Source organism: Microcebus murinus, chromosome 7 (genome assembly GCF_040939455.1).
Source record: "Microcebus murinus isolate Inina chromosome 7, M.murinus_Inina_mat1.0, whole genome shotgun sequence".
NCBI classification, from domain to species: domain Eukaryota; kingdom Metazoa; phylum Chordata; class Mammalia; order Primates; family Cheirogaleidae; genus Microcebus; species Microcebus murinus.
This window is the reverse complement of record NC_134110.1, coordinates 103,862,604-103,868,045: the sequence shown is the minus strand read 5'-3', so window position 1 is coordinate 103,868,045 and position 5,442 is coordinate 103,862,604. Positions and strand designations below refer to the sequence as shown.

Below are 5,442 nucleotides of genomic sequence, written 5' to 3'. Positions count from 1 at the left end.
GACCGGGTGGCCGTGGAGGCCGCAGGGCCGGTCGCCGGGGAAGCACTGAGGGGCATCTGCCTCCCGGCTGTTTGCGGCTCTTTTAGAATGTGAAGGACTTGGTGTTTTTGATTCAGCAGGCGAGGTGGACCCGATATCCTGGTGCGCATTTGTGCTCCCAGCACGTCCTTTCGCCTAGTCGCTGGTCCCTCCGTCCGCTGCAGGACGCTGTCCACGCGCCGCCTGCCCTGCTGCCCGTCCGGCTGCAGAGGGGAGCCCTCACAAGCCCTCCGGTCTCCCCGGACCTGGGGGCATCTACTACTTTCTCCTTCGCCTTACTCGTCACCACAATTCACCGGACGTTGTGCCTGGCAGGGCTACTTTAATTAATGATAGGGAAGCTGTCGGTGTGTGTCAGTTGTGAAAAGGCGAAGTGTCCTGGCAGCTGGAGGTATGAAAGTCTTCAGTCAAGCTTTTGAGACTACGGACATTTGTGAGGTAATTCATTGAAAACGTTGTCCTGTTAATTTAATAGTTATTGTACTACTCAACTTTTCATTTATTGTGGGTCAATTTTGTCCTTTTGTACATTTTAAATAAAATTTCTAATGGCTCTTTGAAAATATTGTGTTGGACTCTGGGCATAGAACTCACCCAGACTGTCATGTTAGACCTGCATCCTGTGCTTGAAGGTGGATTTTACTTTTGTCCTTTGGCCAGTTATAAAGGGCAAGCTTTGTGTTCAGTCACTGTGCTGCAATAAACTAACATACTGTATCTTCCAGCATTATAGGGAAAAATAATGAACATTTGTAGGAAAAAATAAAACCTTCACACACCATTTAAATTCTTAAGATTGGATTTTTAGTGATTCATTTATTCTAAAAATTTTTTAAAGCAACCACATTTATATATTTTAAGTTGTAATATATTTAAATGATTATAAATCAGATGCAAAATTTTCAAGAGCAATAGTTCCATCAAGACAGTGCTTAAATAAAAAATAAACTATTGAAATTTTCAGGTTAAATAATAAAGTATGTATAATTACAGTGGCCAATATATGCATTTACTGAAGTATATCTATCTTCTTATAGGAGCTCCACCACTTTGTGATGCAGGAAATGTAATGAACAAATAAACACTGTTCTATATAGTATTTTTTAACATATAGATGTTGATAATGAAGGAGACAAGAGATAACTGACAAGAGCTAAATATTCGAGACCAGATGAGTGGATCTTGGATAGGAACTAGGGCAGTTCATTCATTGTAACAAGAAAGAAAAAAATTGAGTAGGGAGTAGATGCAGGTAGTTTGTTGATTTGGTGGTGTGAAGGAAAGGGAAAACGTGCCAGAGTATGTCCATTTTTCTCAATGATATGTAAAGCAAGATATCAGTTAACAGTGAAGGGAAACTATATTTAAAAGGTGAGATGTGAGGGAAGTTGTTAAATAGCCATTGTAGAAAGAGGAAGAAATATAAAAACAAAGTATGATCAGATTGCTGGGCACTGATAGGTTTCCGTTTGAAATAGTGGTCATGAATTTGAGTTAGATTCTTCAGCACTATAGTGCCATGTTATTGGGCAGAACGGGGACTAGATGAAACCCACAAGGGCTGATTTTCTGACACAGGAATTGAACAGGAGAAAGAGGTGAGGGAGCTAAGAATGTCTGGAAAACAGAAATTATAGCAACAAAACATGAAATCCAAGCTGGGTAGGTGTCCCGACCCGCAGGACCAGTCATTAGTGGGGTCCTCGGAGGAGGGAGTGGGACCTGGGAAAGGCATAAGACACAAGAAATGGAGACAAGACAGGAGTCCGATCGAGTCTCGTTTATTAGGAGCACAGTGCAGACTTATATGCCAGAAGAAGGAGGAAGTAGCTCGGCGGGTTTCTCCGAGGGACAAAGGATAGCCATGTAAGGAAGACAATAGAGGGTGCTGTCATTTCAGGCATCCACCTCAGGCTGGCTATATGAGGCTGTGGCAGCCATTCTGAGCCCTCAAGAGTTGTGGCTCCAGACAGGCAGGGAGTATTTGAGGGCCCTAGGAATTGGCAATGAGAAAAAGAAGTGGTGATGTAGTTATTGTTGCTGATGAGCCCAACAGTATGACGTGGAATGGAGGGCTGGTGGTGGGCAAACACATTGGACATGAGTAGATGGAGTGAAGGAGAGGATTATCTAAAATTGTTATGGAAGTTACAAGTAGTGGTGATGGAAATGAAAGGGAAGATGTTAAGCCAGATGATAAAGTCATAGACAAATGAAGAGGATTGACTGGGAGATAAGTAAATAATAATCATACTATCAAGAGGAGTTTACAGAGGTAACATAAAAGTATGGTACTCGCCAAGAAAATTGAATTAAGTGTAATAGAAAGTCAAAAATATTCATTTCCATGTCTAAACTCTATATTCTAAATTGTTTCAATGAGCTATATAAATGCCAGATTTTCTTCCTTTTAAATTAGTACCATGTAGGTTTACAAATGCACATGATCTACAACAAATAAAAACTTTTTAAAAAGACTTTAAAACTTAAGCAAATTTACCCCTATGAAGTGTTTAGCTTGTTAAACACATATATATTGAAAAAATTCAAAATCTTCTCTACATCTTACAGTTGCAGTTGGCTATCTTTTTCCTGTAAAAAGTCAGAGAGTAAACATCTTAGGCTTTGTGGGACATACAGGCTTTATTGCAACTACTCAACTCTGCCACTGCAATGTGGAAGCAGCCAGAGACAATATGTAAGTAAATGAGCAAGTGTTTGTAATCCAATAAAACTTTATTGATACAAACAAGTGGCTTATGCCTGCAGTCCCAACTACTTGGGAGGCTGAAGCAGGATGTTCATTTGGGCCCAGGAGTTTGACACTGCAGTGAGCTATGATTGTACCACTGTATTCCAATCTGGGTGACAGTGAGACACTGTCTCAAAGGCAGAGCACAGAGCTGCCAGCCCACCCAGGGTCACTGCCCCCCACCACAGACCTGAGCCAGGGTGGTGGGTGCCATACTGCTTGTGCACCCATGGTATGTGTATCCTGCCCAGGAAGTCTCCTTGTCACTGGATCCCACACAAACATTCCCCAGAACCCACTCAGACTGTGACAACCAGAGGTCTAGGGGGACACAGGAGAGCTGCAGGATTTCTGGAGTTCTGACCCGTAAGGCAGGCTGCCCCTGGGAATGGGAAAGTGTTGTGAACCACAACACTCCTTGGGACAAAGGAAATCAGAATGCATGCTCTCCTCCACCTGAGAGCCCTTGGCTTGTGATCTGAAGTTGTCTGCACCCCTCCCAGTAGAAACACAGGTGCAGAGTGGAGTCTGAGAGTAAGAGAGTGTTCCCACCCCAGAACAAAAGAGGCAGCAGAGCCTGGGAAGGGACATGAAGATGGGGGTTTCCCCTCTCCCCTGCCTCCCACGGCTGTGGACATAGCTGCATCTGCTCACCACATCCCCAGTGGAGACCTCTGAAATTCAACACAAGCTCTGCAGCACCCTCATCTGGGCTGATAGTACTTCTGCCATCACTGGGGTGTATGAGAGCAAGCTTGGTGGCCCAGCCCTGTCCAGCTTTGTCCCCCTGCTCTAGGGCTGAGCAGGAAATGCAGGACAGCTAGGCATTCCACAGACCACTCCACTCCACAGCTAACTGGGACCAAACACACACGTGGGCTCCTACTGCAACTGGCTCTTACACATAAGTGCCACCTACTGGCCTCGTGATTAAACTACAGCCTAGTACTTTTTCTACTATAATCATCATCTGAGAAAGACTGGAGAAAAACTATTGATAACCAAGGAACATATACAGAGACTTGGCACCCTGAAATATCTCAAATTGAAGCTAAATGAACAACTACAACATATATTTCAGGCACACCCACAAGAGGGAGAAAATAAAAAATAGAATGAAATAAATTAAATAAATAAATTCCACTCAAACAAGAGTGGAACAAGTCAAAAATAAGATGGAATAGCTAGCTTCTCCAGATGAGAAGGAGCAAGTGTAAGAACTCTATAAGTATGAGCAAACTCACTGTTTCAACACCCTCAAAGGATCACACTAGCTCTCTAGCAATAGATCCCAATCAAAAGGAAAATGCTGAAGTGACAGAAAAAGAATTCAGAACATGGATTGTAAAGAAGTTCAAAGAAATCCAAGAGAAAAATTAAAATCAAAACAAAGAAACCAAAAAAGTAATCCAGGGTATGAATGAAAAATTTACTAATGAGATAGATTTATTTAAAAGAAAGAAGAGGGAAAGAAAGAGAGGAGGAAAAAGAAGCCAAATAGAACTTCAGAACTTCTAGAAATACACATTGATGGATTTACAAAATGCAGTTGAACGCTCAAACAATAAAATAGACCAATCCAAAGAACAAATTTCAGCTCTTTTTCGTGGCTCCTCGGAGCGGTCAGCTGCTTCAGGATGAAGCTGAATATCTCCTTCCCAGCCATTGACTGCTAGAAACTTATTGAAGTGGATGATGAACACAAACTCCGTTCCTTCTATGAGAAGCGTATGGCCACAGAAGTTGCTGCCAACACTCTGGGTGAGGAATGGAAGGGTTACGTGGTCCAAATCAGTGGTGGGAATGACAAGCAAGGTTTCCCCATGAAGCAGGGTGTCTTGACCCATGGCCGTGTTTGCCTGCTACTGAGTAAGGGGCACTCCTGTTACAGACCAAGGAGAACTGGAGAAAGAAAGCACAAATCTGTTTGGGGTTGTATTGTGGATGCCAAGCTGAGCGTTCTCAACCTGGTTATTGTATAAAAAAGGAGAGAAGGATATCCCTGGACTGATTGATACTACAGCACCTTGTCCTCTGGGGCCCAAAAGAGCTAGCAGAATCTGCAAACTCTTCAATCTGTCTAAAGAAGATGATGTTTGCCAATATGTTGTGAGAAAGCCCTTAAACAAAGAAGGTAAGAAACCTAGGACCAAAGTACCCAAGATTCAGCTACTTCTAACTCCACGTGTCCTACAACATAAATGCCGGCGTATTGCCATGAAGAAGCAGCATACTAAGAAAAATAAGGAAGAGGCTGCAGAATATGCTAAACTTTTGGCCGAGAGAATGAAGGAAGCCAAAGAAAAGTGCCAGGAACAGATTGCCAAGAGATGCAGGCTGTCCTCTCTGGGAGCATCTACTTCTAAGTCTGAGTCCAGACAAAAATGAGATTTTTTGAGTTAAATAATAAATAAGACCATTTCCAAAAAAACAGAACAAATTTCAGAGCCTGAAGACAGTCATTTTGGATTAGCCCTGTCTGACAAAAATAAGGAAAAAATATTCAAAAAAATTAATAAAGACTTTGAGAAATATGGGATAATGTAAATGCCCCAAACTAAGAATCATAAATATTCTTGAGGAAGAAGAAGAAGAAAAAGTAGAAAGTTTGGAAAATATATTTGAGGAAATAATTGAGGAAAATTTCTCTG

The 5,442-nt window shown here is 42.1% G+C and overlaps 1 pseudogene; it reads left to right on the top strand.

Annotated features, from left to right (window-relative positions):
* The first annotated feature begins 4,428 nt into the window (after positions 1–4,428).
* Positions 4,429–5,179, top strand: LOC142871878 (small ribosomal subunit protein eS6-like; annotated as a pseudogene).
* Positions 5,180–5,442: the final 263 nt, after the last annotated feature.